This window comes from Perognathus longimembris, chromosome 12 (assembly GCF_023159225.1).
Source record: "Perognathus longimembris pacificus isolate PPM17 chromosome 12, ASM2315922v1, whole genome shotgun sequence".
Classification (NCBI taxonomy): domain Eukaryota; kingdom Metazoa; phylum Chordata; class Mammalia; order Rodentia; family Heteromyidae; genus Perognathus; species Perognathus longimembris.
The window spans coordinates 11,924,250-11,941,566 of record NC_063172.1 but is presented as its reverse complement, the minus strand read 5'-3'; the positions used below and the strand labels follow the sequence as shown (position 1 = coordinate 11,941,566).

Below are 17,317 nucleotides of genomic sequence, written 5' to 3'. Positions count from 1 at the left end.
TGTGAGCTGTAAAATATTTCCAGCTCTGTGCATATTTATTTACCTACTTGTTAGTGATATCTGTGTAGATAAATACATCTTCATTTTTGCTAACCACCAGTAGAATTCTGATGACAAGAGCCTATTTGTTCGTCTTGGTCTTGAAAACCTTTGGGCCAATCTAAAGATAGGACAAATAATTTTTAAAAGACTAACAAGTTATTCTAGGTAGCCTTAGTGCCTGCTTTATTCTCTTGTCAACCATCATCTCCACTCTTGCTTTTATCTGGGATAATTTTGCATCTTGGCTGATGTCAAGACTTCTAAAATTCTTCATGTGCGGAGGCGCACGTGTGTGCATGCAGGCATGCGCGCGCACACACACTTCCACATACTCTTCCTTTTCCCTAGAGTAACATCTTCCTCATACCCCATTTGGAGAACATTTGATGACCTATGACCCAGTTCTCATTGCATATTTTGTGAAACTTTTCCCCCTTCCCTTCACACCTGTTCCCTATCACCTACCTCTCCCCTATCTTTTGCATGTAATTCTTGGCCATGTGTAATATGCATTACAACTGTTGGTTAGAATTCTCTGTTGGTGGGCTGTGAACTCTGTTGAAGGAATACTATTTTCTGGTTCTTGTCCTCTCCCTCTCCCCAGCTTCTTGAGTTCTGCTGATTTCTGTTATCACCTTTGCTGCCCAGCCTAACCAGGCTGGATATTCACCTGCTTCCCTCCTTATATTTTGCATTCCTTTTCTCCAGCCTTCAAAATGTTCTGTGTATGATTCTCTTAATTATTTCAGGAAAGGAGGAAAGGATGTATTATTTATTTGAGCTGGTACTTTGAGGTATTGTGTTTTATCCCTGCAGTCCTGTGAAATAAACATTAAGATCTGGGCTGGGGGTATGACTCAATTGATAGAGCACTTGCTTAACAAGCACAAAGTACCAGATTCAATCCCCAGTACTTTGCCTTTGCTCACCTTGGTAGTTGTGCTTGGTTCGCCTTCCACCCATTGCTGACTGCAGAAAAATTACTAGTAGAATTGGCTCATTTTATGGTGCACTTCATAAAGACAGACTCATATGAGTATTATATACATAATGCCAGGTAGAGTGTCTGACGTGGTAAGAGCTCCATGAACATTTAACTAAAGAAAGGAAAAAGGAAAGGGAAGGTAGATTTGACACAAGTAAGTTTCTTACCATAAGAAACTTCAAGTTCAGAAAGATTAAGTGGCACAATGAGCTAATAATTGGAACAGTTAGAAATTTAAGCCCGGGACTCTGCCTCCAAAAAACCCAACCTCCTTCACTTTTTCCAATCCATTAACTCTGCTTTGGTGACTCGGCCCAACCTAAATTCCATGTTTAGCCAATTTATTAGAGCAGTCCCCAGCACCTATATATTCTTTTGATCTCTTGACCTCCCACCATGCCATCAATGCAGCCAGACTCTCATCCTTCATCTTGTTCTAATGCACAAGGTCTCTGATGAAGAAACAACTCACACTCTTCCAATAGTGGCTTTTTACAGAATCAGGCTAGTAGATTTCATTTAGACAGAGAATTCCCAGTCTGATCATCCAACTCTTGCAGTATCTTACACCAACACCAGGTTCATCTTCCTTGAAGCTTTCCTGGAAGCCCTGACCAACTGAACAGAGCCAAGATAGCAGACAAAACCTATTGCTTCTGTCACCTTGCTGTTGCTGAGCACTTTCCCTGCTCTTCTGCCAGTCTTTCCTTGATTTCCGCATACCCTTACACCCCTCTTACTTCTTTCTGATAAATTACATTACTAGTGTTTTCAGGGCACACCTTTTACTTTGCCTTAGCTCACCCTGGTTGTTCTGCTTGGTTCACCTTCCTCCCATCACTGACTGCAGAAAAATTACTAATAGAATTGACTCATTTTATGGTGCACTTCACAAAGGCAGACTCATGTGAATATTGCCTATAGAACACTGGGTAGTATGTCTGGGCTCCATGAACATTGGACTAAAGAAAGAAGGAAAAAGGAAGGGAAGGTAGATTTGACACAAGTGCTATGCTGTACACATACATACGTTTTCTTGTTTCGTTCTAATAACCCAGTGAGGTTGATGCTATTAGTCTTGTCGTATAAGTGAGCAGAAGAGTACTCAGAAGAAGTCATTCTGCTTGTAAGTGGCAAGGATTCCCATCTTTCACAGACCTGCCAAATGCCATTACTTCTTGAAAGCCTTTTGTTGTTTTTCCAGCCTTGTCCTACACACAGATAACTGAAAGACTACAGCCCTGGAGTCAGGCACTTGATAGGTGTAGTAATAACCTCTTCCTCGGTGCTTCAGTGAAGTGCTAGGTCTTTTTTACACTTCATTTTCTGCCTCATACCTTGTGCGCCAGTCTTGGTTCTTGTTTACTATGTTCTGAGTTCCTGGAGGGCTGAGGAGGGACTTTCTGGACATAAAAAGGCCGTGTTACATGGTCAGCTGTCCTGAATGCTGTTTATGAGTTGGAGGCTCTGTGACATGAGTCCCACCCACCTTCCTCTTCCTCTGGGAAGCTGCCCTCCCTGAGTTTCCATGTACCTCTCCTACCAGTCCATGAGGAAGACCTCTCCTCCTCTGATAGCTCTGAAGTTCCTGTGTGCAAGCTGTGCTGCTCGCCTGGCACTAGTGCTGCAGGACTGCAGGAGAACCTAAAAGTACAGAGGGGCTGGGAATGAGGCTTAGAGGTAGAGCGCTTGCCTAGCATGCATGAAGCCCTGGGTTCAATTCCTCAGCACCACATACACAGAAAAGGCCAGAAGGCACTGTGGCTCAAGAGGTAGAGCACTGGCCTTGAGCAAAAAGAAGCCAGGGACAGTGCTCAGGCCCTGAGTCCCAAGCCCCAGGAGTGACAAAAAAAAATAAATAAAAGTACAAGATCAAATGTGTGTTTGCACAAATATAGAACCAAATATTTTGTCATCTTCTTTAAATGTTAAACCAAATATTACTGAGAAATAGCAAATTATAAATTAAAAAGTAGCAACTAAAAACAAAAATCTCTCAAATATTTTGGCCAGAAAATGACTTTTAGTTGGGTTATGGATGTATTGTTAATATATTTGATATGTCAGTGGAGGGGGCTCCAAAAAAACAAACATACTTGAGATCTTAAAAATTAATTGTCCTAGCCCCTTTGTACTTCACTTTAACAATACAGAAAATTGTTCTGGCCTACAATACACATAGCTCAAGAAATATTTGCTGGATTCTAGTTGGTTGTAGTTAGATTTGCCTTGTTATTTTAATTTTGCATAGAAAGAGCTGCAGGGAATTCTGAAACACATAGGAATAAGCACCACATTCCTGCTGAGCTGTTGAGCAATGTTTGGGGCCCTGGTGTGGTACCAGTAGGGCCTCCCAAGCACTCTGCCTGGCTCTCCTCTCAGGTTTGCTGGCCACCCTGTCTGGTTCCTTCAGAGGATAGGAAGTTGGGGGAGGCACAGAAGCCTGAGGGCAGAATGCAGGAACAAATGAAGCCCAGGCAAGCAGATTGCCAGGTACTGGGAACAGCTCCATGCCAAGGCTGCACAGCACTGGCTCCTAAACTCTGTTTGTTCTTGTGAAGCATGCCGGAACTGACCTTTCCACTTGCCCTTCACACTAAGGGTGACTCAAAGTGCTGAACCATTGTTTTAGGAACTGATTATGCAGCAAGCAGGTTGACAGTATGGAAGAGGTATTTCCTCAGCACTGAGTATTGAAGGTCGAAAGGTGGATGGGTAGATTTTGGTATGCTTTTGCTTCCAAGGTGTTTTGGTTTTCTAGTCTGTAGTAGTCTAGTCTAAACTGTAGCCACATATACTAACGTTCATTTTAATCTGTTCATAGTGCTATAGACCTTGATAGCTTTCATTAACTGTACATACCACAGGCACACCACTGCTGCTAAAGATTTACAAATAATTTTATCTTCCTACTGCTCATCCAAGAGGATTGGACTCAGGAGAGCCAGGATGGGACACATTCATCTAGAAATTAGAACCATAGTCAAATGTGAAAACAGATGTAACATAGCAAATCTATTTTGTATAATCATTATAAATACAGCTACACAACCATAAAAGGGAGTTGTTTTTTTTTTTAACAAGTAGATTCATGTGATCTGCCATATCCAAAAGTTTGACTTGCCAGTTGAATACATATGTATTTTTCAAAGGAAATCATCAAAAAGGACATTCCACTCTTATTACAAAACTATTTCAGGGTAAATATTTTCATAGATGTGGTTCAGTGCACCTGGGAGCTGAGCCGTGGCTGAGCCTGAGGCAGTTAGCACAGATGGAGCGCTGAGATAGCTCATGGCTTGGGTTTTCCCCGCCTGTGTTGCAAATGGTTGATTATGGCACCACGAACATTAACGTTTTCTGTGCTGCTTTTAGAAAAGTAGCTTCCTTATGAGAAATGTTCTCATTATGTCATAGTGATAAGGGGCCATACTAGCACCCCCCTCTCATAAATGCCCAGTGGGGTATGAGATGGTACAAGCATTTTGTACCACTAAGAGTGCTGATGAGAATCCAGTCAACAGACTAAAGTAAGTCAAAATCTGCTAAAATTGGTGGCAGACACAAGGCAAGTGTCCTAAATTAAAGTACTGTTATGAATGGCAAAAATGAGGCATAATGGAAAGACCATTTTGAGATTTTTCTTTTTTTGAAGCTCACTTGAATCACTAAGCAGATTTAAATCACAGCTTCTAACTTATTCAGATAATCTAGTATATCATCCCGCTGTCTTCTTAGGAAATAAGCGTGCACATGTAAAATGCTGGCAGCTTTCCATGTGTGCCTGTACTCTCTGTAGATAGGTTGCTTGCTAAGTGACATTTTACAATTGTAACACTTTTTACCCTTTAAGCTAGAGGCCTATCTTTCATTGGCCTTAAAAAATGTGTTCTTATGAAGGTGAATTTGTTTTGTTCTAATTTTATTAGGGCAGGAATCAGTTGGTAAGCACAACACAAACATCTGCCCTCTCCATGAATTAGTGACAAATGGCTTGAACTATAGAACAATGAATGTGTTTTTGTTTGGTACTTTTTGTTTCCTGTTGGAGGATTAGTTCCTCCCAGGCAGGAATCATCTTTATGTGCTTCTCTAGTGGTGGTTGATTAAACCTTGAAGGATTCATTGCCAAGAAAGTAACTATTTTCCTTAATACCATAAAGCCACCAGGGAACAAATGGTAAAGGTGAGTTCTGAAAGCTGTCTAATTTCATGAGCAATGCAAGCAGGAGCATGGGTACTTTAAGTAGTTGAAAGAGTAGAGTCTCCTTTCTCTGCTTTTGGTGGAAGTGGATGCATTGTAAATTTTTGTCTTATGTTTCTGACTAGGGAGAAATAGGCTCAAATATTCCCTCAGAGAAAACCTTCATGAATTCAGTAAGAGAATGTCACTTCCCAGAGTATTTCTAAATGGGTGGAAGGTGTTCTTTTAAAACTAGTTACCTAAAATGTCTGCGATTGCAACATCTGCTAAGCCTATTATGTTCTTTCATTAAACAGCTTTATTATTCTGTGTGCAAGCTGCTTAGTTGAAGCAACAAAGCATGAGTTGACTACAACCTTTTTAACAGGTTTTTTTTTTAAGTGAGAGGAACTATATCTCTTCATGTATAGTATTAAAGCAAAAACTCCTGTTTAGAAATTACCCTATTTCTAATTACCTCATTTCTAAAATCAAAGTCTCCATTTTTGCTAATCTGGTTATGGTATAAACTCTTAACATGTAAGTCCATTTGTTTTTTTCACCCCTCCTGCACTTTTAGCTTTTTGTTTGGGACCCAGACAGGAGGATACCCTTTAATTGTCTAGATTCTTTATTAAGACATAGGGATTTTTAAATTATATTATTCAAAGTTTTGTAAAGAAATTCTCATCAGTTGAGTTGTAGTTTATCAGTAACTACATTTGCATGAAATAAACAAGTTAATAATTTCTCAAAAACATTTGCCTCCCTGGCTTCCGCCCTATATAACCCTCTAATTTTCCTGAACAGTGCACAGCTGCAGAGACCACAAGCTTTCAGAATGAAAATGCTGCTCACCTACCCACAATGGGTCAGTGAACACAGATGGCAACATTTCTTTGCCTACAATCTTGTGATGATCATAAACAGATTAAGATGGCTTTAAGCATTCAAATCTTTTTCTGGCAATAGCCTCTCTTCCTTAGAACATGCAGGTGGGCAATTCTTAACTGTTTGTCCACACTGCAGAGTACTTCAAGACAACAGTGTGGGTCATTCTGCCAGGAGCCAAGAAAAGACTACTGGCCCATCTGTAAATCTTGCACTGGTACTTTAGTGCTGGAGACAATCAGATTTTGGTGACAAAACCAGTAGCATGTAGCTGAACATAGCTTATTTGTGGAGTACACATTGTTTTGTTGTTGTGGGGTTTTTTTCTTTCCACCTCACTAATCCCCATGGTTTGAGAATCAGTATTTGGTGAGTATTTGTGGCTTATGTCTTTGATTTTTAAAACAGCTGTCACTTGCAGAAAAAAGTTAATACTCTAGTCTATGTCCGTAGAGATTTATTGGTTCCCACTGAATCTTCTGGGTCCTCTGTGAATGATTAGTCTGTGGTGCATGGGCACCAGTAGTAACATGCTGTGTGTGCTGGTTCACTGTACAAGATTGGGAGACCCCAATGCATCACTGCCATGTACTGAAGAGCCCACTGGACAGGCCTGGACTCTCCCTTCTTTCAGCTTTCCCTGTATCACAAACTGATATTATGAGGACAGTTTTTATAAGAACAGTGTTGTTTCAGGAAGTCACTAGAGTGTAATTGTTGGAAAAAAAGCAAGTCAGAAGGCTAGCCTGCCCAGATTTCCTGACAACAGTGGGACTGTGGGTATGTTATTTAACCATTCTGCCATCTTGCTTTCCAAATCTGTAACTAAGAAGAAAAGTACAGGTTGAGTCTTCTATAACCTCAAGACTTGAGACCACAGTGTTTGGGGGGGGTTAATTATTTTTTTTTATAATTTCTATAAGTACATAATGCATTACATTGAAGATAAGACAGAAATCTTTTGTTTTATTTATACCATATGTCTGCAGTCTGAAGGTAATTTTATATGGTACTTTTAACAATCTTCATCATAATCATTAAAATAACCTAATTTGGAAAGCTCACAACACAGTTCCTGGCACATGGTAAATGCATTATAATAGTTATTGCTAATGTTCTTTGTTTGTGATTAAGAATGCACTAAATGTAGAGCTGGGTATAGTGGCTTATGCCTATAATCTCAACCACCCGAGAAGCAGAAATCAGGATTGTGGTTCAAGGCCAGTCTAGGCAAAAAGTTAGAGAGGCCTCATCTCAATCAATAAGGTTGGTGGAGCAATGCATTGGAGACATAGACAAGAAGGTTGAGGTCTATGGTGGTCCAGGCAGAAATGATAAGATCTTATGTCAAAAGAAACTAAAACAAAAAGAGCTGTGGCTGTGGCTCATGTGGTACAGTGCCTATCTACTAAACACATGCTCTGAGTTCAAATACCATTGCCACAAAAAAAAAAATTAAATCCTCAAACCTTAGAATCAGCAGGACTGGGTTCAAGCACTTGTGCCTTTTAGTAACTGTAACCAACTACGAACTACTTGGTAAACTTCTGTGGTTATCAATAAAATGAGTAATGAAGATTAAATATAGTTATGTATTATGAAACATAAAGCTATGCCAAGTGCAAAGTACTGTTTGGTGGTTTGGAGGAACTGTCAGCGGCATAGGGAATGGGGTACCACCGTCCTGGTATACTTGTCAACACATAGACCATAGGGGAACTCAGTGCCTAATTTGTCTCCATATCAACTTGGGTACCCTGAGGTAATGAGAAAGAGTGTTTAGAAATCTTCCAGATTCAGTATGATGGCACCGATAGAGCTGTTATTGACTTTAGGATAAATAAAATGTACCTGCGAGAATAAAAATTTATATTTTGAGATACTCCTATATTATTTTTAAATGTCCCTCAAAGAAGAGAAATAACCTCAGTTCTTGCAACTTCTTGTTAGTCTTGCATTAAAAAACTTCCAATTGCAGCCTGCAATGAGGGTGACAGATTGACACTGAGCTCAGCTATGCTCACTTCAGAGAAGATGATCTGTAGAGCTTTGTTGATCTTTTAAGACTTCTCAGTCCATTAGCCCTGTCTTTGAAGTGAGGTGGCAGAAGGGGAGCAGTTCTGTCCACACCTAGGACTTGCACACTCAACTTCCCCAGCTCAGGTACCCAGTTTGGTAGTATTTGAGCAATTCAGCTGTTTCTCTGACCTTCCACAGTTTGAAAGACATAGCATTCCAATTTGTCTCAGTATCTTTAAGCCTCCTGAAAGGAAATGATGTGGGTGTGAAAGCATGCACAGACATTTGCACTAGGCTAAGCCAAGTTAAATTTGTTGCTAAAGAAAGGCCTTTATTAGATCACTCACTGTATCATTCCATGATAACGTTAGAATAACTATAACAGCAACAAAGAGTATGTTTTCCTATTCTAGGGAGAATTTTATTTTTATTTTGTGAAAAAATACAGCCAAATGAAAATAGATTTATTAAAACTATTCCCCCCTCAGAGCTCGTGGAAGGACATCCTGATTTGTACAGCATTCTTTTTATAGCTAATGTGCTAATTGACACAGAGATAAAAACCTGGGTGGTTTATTTTTAAAAATCTGAGATCTACATCTCAGTGAGATTCTAGGAAAGAATAGCAACAGCTGGCCCTGCATCTGCTTAAACCATGCAGTGTGAAAAGGATTCTAAGAATAGTTGGAATTTGAGTCAAATGTACTTCTATGCTGTATTCCAAAGTATCAATTGAACTAGATCTGAAGGAGCTTATCATTAAAATAAGCCAGGTCTAAAATGATGGGGCTTGCTCTGGAAGGCAACAGATATTTGCTTTAAGCAGTCTTTGTTAGCAAATGTAAAATGTAACCGGTCCCTTACCTTTTGCCAGATGGAGAGAAGGAGCATACCAGGGTGAGGGGAAGTAAAAATACATGGTATTTGGCATGGTGGCACTTCATAGAAAATCTTTATCACATTCAGTAGGTTAAGGATGGTTTGCTTTTCTTTTTCTTCGTCTTTGACTTTCATAGCACCTGAATTAACAGCACTCAACATCTGTCATAAACCAATTTGTGTTGCTGTCACAGAACACCACATACTGGATAATTTATGAAGAAATTTGTTTCTGAGGTTCTCAAAGCAAGTCCAATGTCAAGGTCACATCATCTGGCAAAGGCCTTTATGTTGGATCATCCCATGGCAGAAAGGAGAAAGGCAAGAAAGCAGAAAGGGGACCAAACTCATTTTTGTAACAACTCATTCTCAGTAACTCATCCATTCCCGCAGTAATGGCATTAATCTAGTCATGAGGTCAGAGCCCTCATGCTCTAAGAACTTCTTAAAGGTCTCACCTCTGAAGATTGTTACATTGAGGATTAACTTTCAGACACATAAACTTTCAGGGACATGGTCAAACCGTAGTAGTCTATTCCTCCTCATTCCTTTCCTTCCAGTATTTCTCAAATGCCTACTTTGCACTGGGATGGTTTAATACCCTGAAGATTCAGAGGAGATGACAGACAATCATAACTCTGATCATAGAGTTTTAAAGATTAGATGACTTACTGAACATTTTATTTTTAAAATGTCATTTATACAACATTGTACCCATAAAGCTCTTAGTAGTATCTGGCCCATAGTAAGAATAAATCACTGACAGCTATATGTGAAAACAACACTAGGACATGTGAAGCCTGCAGTAGGTCCCCTTTATGGCACACTTAGAATATGCCAGGAATTCTTCATACACATCTGTATGCACACACATACATAGATGTACACACATAGGTGTATTTAATAAGTACAACATTCCAAGGATGTATGGTATGTCTAAATTGATAGATGAGGAAACTGAAACTCAGTGAGGTAGAGTTGTCCAAGGGGACATGTGTAACTAAGTGATTGAGCCATGATTTCAACTCATTTGTTGTGATAATAGCCAGAGTCCTTAACCATTAGAATCTATTAGAGTCTTGTTCCTACTGTCTCCATTACTACCCACTACCCCCAAAGGACAGTGCTACTAGCAACACTTGCTTCCCACCCCCTCAGTGCCCAATTTGCACTCTACTCTTAGCACCTAGCCACCTAGTCTTTTCAAGATCACACAGTTACCAGAAAATCAGCAGGAAGTAATCATCCGTGAACACTGATGTTCAGTACGTAAATGCATACTTCCCTCTATATTGGCAGTTTTACCAGTACTGACAAATTATTCAGCAAACAGACTCCAAGATTTCCACACAGTTTACATCAAGCCTGTGTTTACAAGGTAATATCATGTCTATAAATTTGTTTAAGCCTGGCTGTAGCAGCACTTCCCTACATTTTATTTAGGTAGAGCATTTCACAAAAGAAATGACCCAAAGCTAATGTTTAATTTTTAGCAAAGCTGGAACTCAAATTCAGCTCTGATTCCTTTGCATCCCAAGAAAATCATGCTTACATGGTGATGGTAATTCTCTGAGCCAAGGGACTGTGTTTTATTGTTCATTCCAGGACTTGGGGCATGCTTTTTCTGTAGAATTTTCCAGACATGTATGAAATCTTCAGATTAATCATTACAGAACTCATAATTAATTTCAGCACCTCCAGTGTAACTCCCATTACATGGCCTTACACTTGTAGTTACCGCTTTCCATGGTGCCTGATCTTGGAACACACTCTTTGGCAGCTCTTCTGGCGAGAGAGAGAGAGAGAGGGGAGGAGGTAAACTTGGTTTCAGTGGATGACCTAACTAGGACAGCCTTCTCTTAAAGACCTGTCCTTCAGTTATGTTTCTCAAAGTATCATTTGCCTCTGCCAACTTTCCTCTTGGACCACAAACCTGCTCAATTCTTTCCCTTTAGAAAGAGAAGAAAGAGACCTCTTCCTTACTTGCTCAATCCCATTCACTCCTCAGCCATGCCATCTTGACCCCTCCCACCATTCAGGAAAACCTCTCTAGGAAATATCACAGGAACCTGCATACTACACAATTCTTACTCCACATCTTATTAAACCTTAATCATTAAGTTTTTCAGTACTGTTTCATTTTAAAACAGGGTCTTACTCCATTGACCAGATAGACCTTCAACTCCTGGGCTCATGCAGTGTTCCTGCCTCAACCTCCCTGAGATGAGACAGCTCAGAACCCAGTTCTTGATCCTTTCTCGGAAGATCTTTGATCTCCTTTGGGCTCCTTCTCAACTCCTACTAAAATGAAATATGTTTCTTGCTACCCCTGTTGTCCTTTTTTTTTTTTTGCCTCTTTTAAAACTTTAATCACAAAGGGCAAAATGGGATATATTGATTCAGAGAATATTACTTTTCTCCACTGGTTTCACCAGAGGGAGCTTCTTTCCCTGTTGTCCTTTCTACCAATTTGCCTGTGTCATTTCAGTTGCTTCTGTGGCTTCAGCTTTTTTTGTCTGCAAATGAAGTCCCTAGCCATCATCCTGGCCTTATTGCTTCTGTCCATTGGTGTGTCACAGGAGTACTTCAGTGTCATCATGACCTTTTTCTCCTGAAATTTCCTGCAAACCCCACTTGAGTTAATAGGTTATTCACTTAAGGAGAAAACCTGAAGTGATAATTAGCCTAGACTTTTTGTCCATTCACAGTAATCACAACTGGGCTATTTAGCCTGGATAGATATTTCTGAAACCTTCTTTCTATGCTGTAGTCCTTTTCCTAGCAGTCATATAAATTGTGTTCTTTTCTGTATATGAAAGGCTAATCAATTTGATTGTGGTTAGAATGCACTCTTCTTTATTCATAAAGACTTACTTTAGGCTTTATTTTTCGTGTGTGTGTGTGTGTGTGTGTGTGTGTGTGTGTGTGTGTTTAAACCCTTCTTGCCCCTCTCCAAACACATTATATCTGCATGCCCACTAGGCTAAGCAGCCTTTCACACTTTTACTCCTCTTTTTAATTCATCTTTGATTTTCAGCATGTGAAAAGCATTGGAAACGAGAGCTTCAGGGGAAAATACAGGCATTTATCTCGTGTCTTGTTCATGATACAGCTGTTTGAGGACAGCTAGATGTTAGCATGTAAGAATTGTCTTCTAAATACACCCTTCTGTCTTTACTCAGTCTGTCTACACCTGCTCATCCTCTCACACTCAGCTCATAACTCACCCCAGAGTAGGTTTGATACCTCCCATCAAGCTAGTGTCTCCAGCATGGCACTTATCAGAGGGCACTGTGATCTTCTCGTTTCTTGTCTGACTTCCCCAGTTAACTGCAAGCTCATTCAGGAAGGAGACCAAATTGTACTCCTCTTACATTCTCAGTGCCTGACACAGCTCTGCTTACTAAATGTTGAAGAATAACGAAGGAATCAAAGTAGCAGATGTTTGTGGGTGTGCTGTTATTGAAATCTCTAGAATATGTCTCCTCCCTCTCCTCTGCCCCTTGAATATAAAGCTTAGGTTTCCTTTCTTGAGAAGGACCATAGAGCCATGTATTTTCTTTAGGTGAGTTCAAATTCCTTGTGTCTCCAGCTAACAGTTGTTAATCAGAGTAGCTGATCAATTACTGGGCTTTAATCAAAGCATTTCTTATCAAAGCCTTTTTGTTTGTGAGTACAAATACACCATTGATGCTTATGAGAAGAATTATTTTCTGTCCTGAATGTTAACTAGCCACAAAAGCCCGTTGTACATATGTGATAGTGGGGTTTTTTTGTAGAGCTAAAAAATATTGTGTTTTGATGTTCTGCCTTTGGATGGAAATGAGTCTGTATAGCAAAAACACCAGTGAGGAAAGGGGAACCTCCAGGCCAGCACCTGAGAAGCAGCAATAAAATCCCTAAATATTAAAATCCAACAGGCGCATTGATTGTGACATAGAAAGAAACTTACTCCTAGCATCCCATATGTCTTATGCTATAAAATGAATGAAATTGAGTAGAATCTACAAGTATTCACATTAATTACAAAGGTCATAAAGACATGACTAAAAGCAAAAAATATGCAAGGTAGCTTTCACCAAAAATTTTTTAAATTCGTTAATTGAAAAATTTAAGTAAAAAGTTAAATAAATGTTTTTAAATAAAATTTAAAAAATCAATTTTAACAAAATTAAAGCGGAGTGTTGCATCAAAAAGGGGAACCAGAATCCAAAGTGGGACTCTTCAGCCTTCCTTGTCTCTATTTTTTTGTAAATTGCTTCTTTTTCTTTCTGTTCAGCCTCTCTGGCCGTCTGGCTTTATAGCTTGTAGGTTTATGTGTCCTCTTTCAATTCAGCTGGATAGACGAGACTGGATTAGGAGCTCTCAGTTCCAATTCCACCCTTCTCAGAACAAAAGAGTTGGTTGATGTGGCATAGGTCAGAAATCTACTGTGCTCCAGGAAACTGTGACCAAGGAGACAGGAAACAGACACTGGAAATGTAGTCACTGTAGCATTTGAATGCACGAGTCAGATCTTAGAATGGGGCATTGTGAGCTAGTGAGCTAGACTACCTGTACCAGAAAGCATGAAATGAAAAATACAGTATTAGTAACATTTGCCCAGTATATATTATTAATAGGCTTGTTGCCTGTTCCTTTCACCAAGCTTTATGTACTTTGAGGCCAGTTACCATATCTTAAGGTTTAAGTTTCATTCATAGTGCATGGAGCTGTGCCTGACAGTAGGCATTTAGTATAAATATTCATTGGGTGAACAAAAGCAAATATGAGCACTGCCTCCATGGGAATTAGTCTGGTAATAAGAGCAAGCCATAAACATATGAGCAGATACAAAACTATAAATATAATGCATCCTAAGAAAGTTTTAAAAAGGGGATAGAGGGAAAGGGGAGATTAACAAACTAGAAACTTCTAGAAGGTAATTGCCCAAAGTTACCTGTGTACTGATAACATGCCTGTAATCTCAGCTACAAAGGAGGCTGAGCTCTAAGGGTCACAGTTTGAAGCCAGCCTGGGCAGAGAAGTCTATAAGACTCTTGCCTCCCATTAGCCAGCAATATAGCTGGAAGGGGAGCTGTGGCTCAATTGGTAGAACGCCAGCCTTGCATAAAAGAGCTAAGTGAGCAGTCAAGGCCCTGAGTTCAAGCCTCAGTGATAACACACACACACAGACACAAAAAGAAAGAAAATAGCTGTACTAATTTCACTTATTCATCCCACGAGGTTGGAGGAAGTAACCATAGATTCTATTTACATCGTATTCCATTGATAATTTCAACACAGACATAAACACACACAAATGATTTACATTTGTAGATTTAGTAGCTCATTTAAAACATAAGCTACTAAAAGCTGTTATAAAAAACAAAATTATAATACATTTCATTAATGTTGCTGATATATTTTCATGTTTATCTTCCAATTTTAAACTTGTATATTACTGGCACAAAGCTTGATGTAATTAGAAAGCAATTCTTCATTGATGTTAAATGATTAAGTGTATAATAGGAGATATACTTTGGCCAATTCTGCAGGGAGATTTGGATTAAGATTACAAATAACACAATGGGAAAGACACATTCCCTAAAACAGAATCAGACAGGATCAGATGACACACTAAGATGAACTTTGTCAGTATGATAGAAAGATAGTCTCCAGGAAACATGACTGTCAGATTATAGACTAGAGGACAAGATATCTAGGGAATGTGTTTTTCCAGAGTTCTATTAGTATACATGTAGCCAATGTCTAACAAAGAACATTTTTGGAAGCCAGCCAGATCTGCTAAGCAATAATTAGCACAACTTTTCCCCCTAGCTTTATTAATTATAATAACTAACTAGAGCTTCTCTATAAACAACTGCAAACCCTAGTGGTTTGTTACTATAGGTTTTCCCTATGTGAGGTTCAGTGTAGATAGACTGTCTGTTCCACAACCCAGACACCTCCTTTCTATGGCTCAATCATTCTGAGTCCCCTCCATTGATTGTGGTCCATGGGGCAAGTGTGAGGTTGGTCCAGGTCTTGAACTAGAAACACACATCACTCCACATGTCATGGGCCTAGATTGAGCATGGGCCCTATACACCTGTAAGAAAGGCTAGATGAATGTATAGTGATGGATCCAGGAGGAAGAGGATATTAATAATTTTGTTGTCTGCAACTATTAAGATATAAATTTAAGATATTAATGGGAAACATAAGGAAAGGAATTTTATTGATAAAATATGAGGTTTCAAAATAAATTGTCTATCAAAAAGAAAGTGCTGAGAGCTTAGGAAATGTTGCTCAGAAGCTTTTACCACAGGAATTGTTGGCTTCTGCAAACTACATAACTCCCTGGTTCTGTTGGTGCTGAAAGCTCCAGAGCAAATTCAGATCGTTGGACATTGTGAACAGTACTCATGTCTAATGAGAACTATGGTAGGTGTAGGTCTTGCCTTCCTTTTCAAAGCACAGCCATGGTAGTGACAACCCCAACAACACATAGCAACCTTTCCTCTCAACATGTCGTATAACATTCAAAAAACAACTTTAAGGGGCTGGGAATATGGCCTAGTGGCAAGAGTGCTTGCCTCGTATACACGAGGCCCTGGGTTCGATTCCTCAGCACCACATATACAGAAAATGGCCAGAAGGGGCGCTGTGGCTCAAGTGGCAGAGTGCTAGCCTTGGGCAAAAAAGAAGCCAGGGACAGTGCTCAGGCCCTCAGTTCACGGCCTAGGACTGGCCAAAAAAAAGCAAGTTTAAAACTTTGGCATGTCATCCCGATTGAGCACTTTCTACTGTAGGGAGCAGCATTCTGTGTTAGTTTTCCATTACTGGAACCAAATCTCTGAGATGATCAATTTCCTAGAGAAAAGCTTATTTTGGCTCACAGGTTTAGAGGTTCTACTCTGTGGATTGGCCTGTGGTAAGGCAGGAAATCATGGCAGCAACATGTTGTGGAGGAGAAACACCCAACTTGGGCCAGAGAGTGAAACAGGAAATAGGGCCTGGGTGCTGTCCCTGAGCTCCTTTGCTCAAAGCTAGTGCTCTACCACTTTGAGCCACAGCTCTACTTGAAACAGGAAATAGGAAGGAGCTGGGTCCCTCCTTAGAGTCAATGCCCTTCAATCAAAGACTTCTCACTAGACCCCACTTCTGAGTAGTTTGGAATACTTCCTGATAACAGACACCACCGAGGAGGAGGTGATCCTGTACCACATGGACCTATGCAGGGGCACTAGAAACTGAAACTACCGAAACTACAGCAGCTCCCCAGCCAAGAATTCACCAGAATATAATTTTACTTTGACCTTTACTAAAGTCATCCAGAATGACAGTATGTCTCAGCCTTGTTTGGGTGTTCTTAAGAAAAAAATAGTAGATTCAACTACAATACTGACTTATAGTATTGAACACTTAGTGTATCCTATGTATCCTGTGGAGTTCTGTATACCATCACAAAAATGGTTCTCATTTTACAAAAATGAAAGTGACACATGGAGCCTTCAGACAATGTTGAAGAACCTAAGTGTGCAACTCACCTGGTTTCACAAGTCATCTTAGCTAAACATCAAACTAAACTACAGTGTAGGAATTAACAAAACAAATAATCACCACAAAAGGTCACTTGGAGAAGCTTCCTGACCTTAAATAGGATAGAATGCTGCCCTGCCTTGCCTTAGCTGTTAGGGGTCTTGCCCATTAATCTATTTTGGAAGTAACCCCTACCTAGAAAGTTTTATCAGGGAGATCTCAACTGGGCAGTTTTAAGAGCAACAAATCGTATTTTAACCAGAACTGACCAAATGTGAAGGACATCACTGTGTTATGTTACATTGTACTGGCAGATTTAGCTTGGCCAACAGCTATAATGGTGCTGACTAGCATTCTACGATAGCTAGCTAACTTTGGTGTTTATTTAAATTCAGTTCACTAAAAGATCATTGAGCATGTGGAAGCTCCATACTGGTCCTGATAAGGAATACAAAAGGAAGAAAGCATGCCAGTGAGTACTTGCAAGGGTAATGGAGCTACCTACCTACCTGTGAAGGCCATCATGGTGGGTAAAACACTGAAGGTTGAGGAGACCCCAAATTGGGTGATCTTCTTTCCCCCATCCAGTGTGCTAGGATTCTTTTTTTTTTTTAAGAGTAAAATAGTATACAGATAAAATTCACATATCTTACTGCTCATCTTGATTTGTTTGTTTGTTTTTTTTGCTTTTTTTTGTTTTTATAGTACTAGGAATTAAATTTTGAGGTTCATGCAAAGAAGACTAGTACTCTTCCACTTGAGCCATGACTACTATCCTCTCATTTGTATTTTAT

The 17,317-nt window shown here is 39.7% G+C and overlaps 1 protein-coding gene across 4 annotated transcripts in view; it reads left to right on the top strand.

Moving 5' to 3' along the window:
- The window catches only part of Nsmce2 (NSE2 (MMS21) homolog, SMC5-SMC6 complex SUMO ligase), a 214,035-nt gene that overhangs the window by 144,864 nt on the left and 51,854 nt on the right, over positions 1–17,317 (top strand). The window lies entirely within an intron of this gene.